At 41.5% G+C, this 7,148-nt stretch overlaps 1 pseudogene; it reads right to left on the bottom strand.

Moving 5' to 3' along the window:
- Window positions 1–290: 290 nt before the first annotated feature.
- Window positions 291–6,770, bottom strand: LOC103605302 (annotated as a pseudogene).
- Between the last annotated feature and the right edge of the window lie 378 nt (window positions 6,771–7,148).

Here is a 7,148-nt window from a genome sequence, read left to right as displayed (position 1 = left end):
ACACAGAAATAAAAAATAACAACCAAAAAATCACATTCTGGGGGTGGTCAGTGCATTTAGCAGTCTGTGCTGTGCTGTCTAATCATCCTTTGGCTGATTTTCAAAAAAACACCACCCTGCTTCATCAAAGCACACATTTTCCTTTCGCTTTTTTAAATTAAAAATAATAATTAAAAAAAGAAAACTTTAAGGAATTCAAAATGAATTGCCTGACTCATGTCGATGGCATGCACAGTACATGGAGGTCAGGAAGGCTATTCGCAGTACACGTGATTAGGGCACATTTATCTTCAAGGTTTTGCTTTCTTCCAAACAGTGTAAAACACCCACAATTCCAAGTACAAGGGGACACAAACGATCTCCCTCAAACACTCCTCAGGACAATACAGGCACCCGAGCCGTTCTTCCTAGAGCGACAGGGCTTCTGTCAACTCGACAGTTCCCCTGTGTAAATATTTCCCATCCTGTTTCAGTACTTTCATTGAGAGCATGTGGAATCTTCTTCCTGAGATGTGGAGACTGGAACAGCTGTCAAAGCGTGAATCACATGATCAAACTCCCTTCTTTGGCTACTTCTTCAGTACTGGAACAGTCTTCTATGAGAATCTGAGAGCAGTCTCCTTTAAGATTGCCTGAGATGTGGGCACATGTTCTTCTCATATATTTTTTACATCCATCAATCACCATTTGGTTGGTCTCTACCACAGTGACCATCTTTGGTTTCAGTTTGATTATTTCACATAATATGCCCCTATCATCTCCCAGAATCAGCACCTCCTTGCCAATGTAATCTTTACCATTGCCCATGATGGCCCAGGCACACACCAAATCTCTCTCCACCAAATTAACATCCCCACTAAGGGTAAGAATTTTCCAAATTGCTTCGAGTGCAGAATTCTAATGTTCTGATAAGGTGAATCTTCATCGTACACCACTCCATCTATGTCGTGCCCAACCAGCCGCCCATCGGCAGTGCCAGTATCCGTCCATGACACCTCCTTGAACTGTGGGTGGTAATTACTTCACCTGCCCAGTACTGCCCTGAGTCAGTTCCTTCATTCTCTCTTCTACTTTGTTCAAAAGACTGTCAATTTCTTCTTTGCCCTGCACATCACTGTCGAAACTCCGATAGTCCAGCAACACCAATCCGTGTGGGTAAATTCTCAAATTGGCAAAGCTGCTGTTTTTGTTTGTATAGGTTGCTAAGTAGCCATGGTCCTGCCAGATGTGCCCCAACTCTGCCACCCCCTGCTCCAGGAGGATGAGCTGGAGGCCTTTCAGAATGGTCCCAGTGTCTGCTCTGGCGCTGAGTGTGTGGTCGCGTGGGCTGTGCCGTGTGCCGTAGGGAGACCCTGTGCCCCACCTGGGAGGTGGCCCAGGACACCAGGGGTCATGCGGCGCCGGGGCCAGAGCTGCTGATTTTGTGTGTGTGTGTATGTGTTTTAAAGATGACCGGTAAGGGGATCTTAACCCTTGACTTGGTGTTGTCAGCACCACACTCTCTCAAGTGAGCCACAGGCTGGCCTTTTTGTTTTGTTTTTTAATTTTTATTGAATCAAAATTGATTATACATATTTTTGGGGGTTAACATTGAGATATGTTGATCAAATCAATACTACTAGCATTTATATGGATACAAATCATAATTATTCTTTATGCCCCTTGTCCAATCTCTCCCAATCCCCCTCTCCCTCCTCCTCCCCCCTCTAATTACCCTAGATTTCTTCTCTCCTTCTGAAAGAATAATGGTTACTCTGCTGATTTGTTGCCTAGATGATCTGTCCAATGCTGAGAGGTGTGATCAGGTCCCCCAATATTATCATAGAGCAGATGCTTTTTCTGTCACTCTAAAATGGGCTTTGTGGAGAGAGACATCCTCTTTTCTTTATCTCTGCTGGTGATTCTCTGTGTCAATGCACTCCAGTGGCTGGTGGACTAGCTGCGTGGTGGTTGTCACGTCTAGCTGCTTTCATGGTGGCCATGGTTATTGTGGTGGCTATGGTTGGCCACCCACATGGAGGTGATGTTTTTGGCATGCTCCTTGGTGCTGGCAGTGTGCCTGGTTGTGGGGAGTGTCTAGTCCCTGACTCTATGCCTTGGGTCCCCGAGTGGGCCCTGAGGCACTGGCGCAGTGTGCCTGGATGTGGGAGGGGGTCCCAGTCCCCTTCTTCATGCCTCAGGACCCCAGGCAGGCCCCAAGGCCCTGGCATGGTGTGCCTGGTTGTGGGAGGGGGGTTGGGTCCACTTCTCCATGTCTCAGGTCCCCAGGTGGGCCCAGAGGTGCTAGCACAGTGTGCCTAGTTGTGTGAGGGGGTCCAGTCCCTGGCTGCATGCCCTGGGCCCTCAGGTGAGTCCTGAGGCACTGGCAGTGTGCCTGGATGTGGGTGTGCGGTCTGGTCCCTGGCTACATGCCTCATGTCCCCAGGCAGGCCCCAAGGCACTGGTGGTGCGCCTGGGCCACAACTAATTTTTTGTCCTTTGCTTACTTCTAAAATGGGGGAACTTCCTGTGGGAACCAGTACTTGAGCTCTGTGGTTTAGCTAAATTGCTGCTTTGCTGCTGTTTCCCTAGGGAAGGCTTTTTGTGCAGCTCAGGGTATCTTGGTTGACCTTATAGGTACTTCTGGCTGTCCAAAGACCCAGTGCACCTGGGTTGTGTAGTAACTCTGATCTGAGCTTGAGTTTTTTCATCAAACGGCACCCAATGCAATTCTGCATTCCCGTTCAGTCTCCTCTGAGTGGGTCTGTGCTGACTCGGGGGCAGATCGGCTGTCCTTGTTGTGTCCCAGTGTTCCCCCGGTGGGCCTGTCTCCCCCACCACCTGTGCTTCAAACACTTCCCATGGGAAGGGCCCTGTGCCAGTCTCTTGTGATGACTCACCGGCCTCTGACTGGCTCCTCTTTTACACCTGTGTTCTGGCTCCTTGCTCCTGCACAGGTCCACGGGAACCAAGTGGTCTGGCTGTCCTGGGGGCCACCAAAGGTCTCTTTTCCCCTGCTGACTCCAAGTAACTCCATCTGAAGGGCAGAGCTGCGGCTTCTGCCAGCTCCTGCTCCACGCACTCAGCAGCTCTAGCCTTAAAGCAGCCGCAGCCTGAAATGCTCAGAGCAGCTTTTTCTTTCTCTCATCATGATTTCTCCCACCTTCATGAACTCCCTAGGCCTCTTCTCCTCTTCCCCTGAGCTCCAGCGGCCCCAGCTTGGCTGATGTTACATTTTTATAGTTGTAAATTGGTTGATTTGGGGGAGAGAGTGACACTGGGGACCGTCTATTCCACCATCTTGACTGGAACCTTCAGAGCTGCTGTTTTAAATCACTGCATCTCTTGGAAATTTTATAAAGAGAGAGAAGATGTACAGCTGAAGCGAGGAGCAGGGATGAGGCTGATTTGAGCCAAGAATGGAAGGATAGAATTAATTGATTCAACAAACACTGCAGTCTACCAGATGGATCTCAAGTACTGCTAAAAAATAAGAATATAATGGTGATCAAAACCAAGCACAAGTGTTTACAGTCTGCTGAGGCAGATGAATACTCATCAAAAAAATCACATAAATAAATACAAATTTAAATGGAAGCAACCTAAATGTCCACTAGGAAAATGGTGAAATAAATTATGACATGTTCTTTTGATTTAAATCAATAAATAAACTTGTGCTTCTCAAATTATCTAAGCTGAAGGACCAGTTTTTGTTTTTTTACGATCTGTTTTAGACCAATACTTCAAAAAAGTGCAATGAATATCAATTACTAGAAAAATAGATATGGGAAAATCAATGACATTCAAAACACAGGCTCAAACATTTTATTCTTACAGTCAATAGGCATATAATGATATTTTGATGAATAAAGTCAGAACAAACATAACAGGAATAAATAAAAGAATTACAAAAACTATTACATTGGTCATTGAAAGTGTGTGGATAGGTATGTTTAGAGAATCAGTGTTAAATTCAAAACTTGTTCTACAAATATAAAAACCAAAATCTACTAGTGAAATAGTGATTTTCTATATTAAATGCTTATAAGCATTTGAATGTACACCAAGAATATCCATATTTACAGTTTTTAATGAAAGAACTGAGATTGTTTCTTATTTTTAATTTATTTAATCTAGGTTGGATTGATATAGAGGATATTGTATTCCTAAACTGTTTTTATGTTTGGTTTTCAAAATATTCATAATAGAGAAACCAGTCTCTCAGAGGTGATGAGAACAAAAGAAATTTTAAAGCAATTTTATTGAGCTCAGGGTATTTATTTTTCACTGTTACACAAATGAAGCAAGTTATGCTGGTGTTGAGGGGTATTTTGCTTTTTTCGTGACTGGTTGGTACCTTTGACCTTGGTGTTAGCAGCAACATGCTCTAACCAACTGAGCAAACTAACCAGCCTGATGCTGTATTTTCAAATGTATATTTGATCATTCATTAGTAGGCAGTTCCAACCATTTATCCAGTAAAATTGTAGGTCAGTTTAAATTCTCTTTTGATGAAAGAAATGAATTCTAGATCTGAGAATTTCAATTTGTGTATCTTGTTTTGATGGAAAATAAAATTCAAAACATTTTGTCAAATTCAGAAAATACACAGTGATAAGTTTTGACAGCTCTGCAATATCAAGATTATCATCTATTTTATCAGTAATTATGGCATATATCATGACAATCTATAATTACAACACCTGTAGATTACAAGTATACTAGAAAGCATCCAACTTCCACTTCTGCCTTTTAATCTTTTGAAAAGTGTTTTCCTTCCTTGCATGGAAGTATTAAGATTATTAAAAATAGTGAAGCTAGACAAATGAGCAAGACTGTTCTTCCAATTCACATCTTTAAAAAGTTGGGACCAACCTAGGTTTTATCTTTCAGAGGCACAGAGTTTGCTTCGTAGTTCAAACATTCTTGACACAATTCCACCCCCCGACAAATATCATACCTCAACATGCAGTGAGTTATATATGATTAACTTCTATATTTTTACATAAAGACAATAATCTCAATTTTAACACATTTGCTTTTAATTAATGATTTTTACTATGACACTAATCACACTGTTTTTTTCAGCTGAGTTTTTTTTGGTAGTAAGACTTTCTCGATGAAGGAAGCAGTATGTTGATTTACATTCTGCAGCAAAATCCTTAATCTGTGTACCTATTCCAAAAAGCTTTTCTGTCATTGCAGCCACAGCATCAGAACTCACTCTTATATAAAGCTTTAACTCCAAACTACACTTAATTGCTGATATAATCCTTCAGAGTTTTATACAGTTCAGAATTTGTTGTGTTTATAGGCAATGAGGCTGAAAGAAATAACTCTTCCTTTAATAGCATAATCTTCAAATCACACATACACCTTAAAAATTGCCGGTAGCAATATCTGTACATAGGTCAATTTGCAATGAAAACACTAGCTTTGTTCACTTGATTGGTTTCTGTATCATCAGTCACTTCCTGAATACATTGAGCTACAATGTCATAGAAAAATGGTACCTTCAAATACCACATGTTCTCACTTATTGGTGGGAGCTAAAAATAAATAAATAAATTCACTCACACACACAAAAAATAACTGGGGGGGGGGGCTGGGGGGAAGAAGATATAACAACTACAATCCTTTGAAGTTGTTACAACAAGCAAATGGAAAGGACATTGTTGGGTGGGTGGGGGGGAGAGGGAGGAGGGAGGGAGGTTTCGGTGATGGGCCATAATAATCAACCACATTGTATATCGACAAAATAAAAATTTAAAGGAAAAAAAAAAGAAAAAAAGAAAATTTTTATTGAATAAATGACAAGCAGGAAATATTGAAAAAAAAAAAGAAAGAAAGAAAAATGGTAACTTCTTTGCCAAAGATTCACTCATTTCCAAACAGATATCTTTGATTCAGTCTTTTACTGGAATGTCAGCAATTGTATTTTTTAATCTTAGCAACCCAAAGTGCTGCTTCATAAGATACTTGCAAATTACTGTTTATAAATGAAATATTGAGCAGCTGCTTCCCTGAGCTTTTTAATTTGTTACTCTTTCCTTCTAAGGATTATTTTGGTTTTGAAGTTTTCATGCTTTGTGTGTAAATACTGCTTAAGTGCTTTTATTGCTTAATTAACGAATACATCTCTATAAAGAACACATCTTAGTTTTAGCTTTTTGCCATCAATGATGGCTACAAAACCAAATTATATGAGGGATCATACATACACCTAAGTAAAATCAGTTTATATGATTTTGATCTTTCTTTCTTTTTTTTTTTTTTGTCCTTTTTGAGACCGGCCACACCGCGCTCAGCCAGTGAGCACACCAGCCATCCCTATATAGGATCCGAACCCGGGGCAGGAGCGCTGCTGCGCACCCAGCGCCGCACTCTCCCGAGTGCACCACAGGCTCAGCCCTGATCTTACTTTCTTTAGAACGTTTGTTATCATTATTTGGTTTACTGCCACTGCTACTTTTGGAAAAAGCAAGTCTTATTTTAACAAAAACAGTCCAATAAAGCTTGTCAAAATAAATAATACAAAATTTTATTTATAGCTAATAATGCCAAACTATAATTTGAAAAACAGATTTGATTAAGAGCTAAAATTATTATAATGTAATAAATTATAAAAATGTGGCAGTGGCCCTAACATGCACAACTAGAATGTAGTTCATACTACATCACCTGAATTCGACAGCACCCAAACTCCCAAACTCATCTGTCCCATGGTCAACCAGACAAGTCCTCTGATCACAGTCGTGGATGTGGCAGCAATGCCCACATTCTAAATGCATGCCCTCAAAATTCTGTGCTCAATTTATGGCAAAATACTGACAAATCATTCACAGACCAACTCTCATCTGTTTACTCCAATTTGAGTAGCACCATTTTAAATCAACTGGTCAGGGATTGCCTCTTGGAAGAGGTGACATTTGAGCAGAGACTTGAAAGAAGAGAGGCAGCCAGTCTTGCACATACTTGGAGGAAGACCAATCTAGATAGAAGGATCAGCAAGTGCAAAGTCCCTCAGACAGAAGCGTGCTGTGCACTTCGGAAATAGCAAGGACAGCAGTGTGGCTGTCACACAGTGAGAAAGGAGCAGGGTCCTAGGAGATGAGTTTGGAGAGATGCAGGCAGGGGCCAGATAAGACTGGGCTTTGCAGCCAAGGGGA

This window comes from Galeopterus variegatus, unplaced genomic scaffold (genome assembly GCF_000696425.1).
Source record: "Galeopterus variegatus unplaced genomic scaffold, G_variegatus-3.0.2 Scaffold5716, whole genome shotgun sequence".
NCBI classification, from domain to species: domain Eukaryota; kingdom Metazoa; phylum Chordata; class Mammalia; order Dermoptera; family Cynocephalidae; genus Galeopterus; species Galeopterus variegatus.
This window is presented reverse-complemented; position numbering and strand designations above follow the sequence as displayed.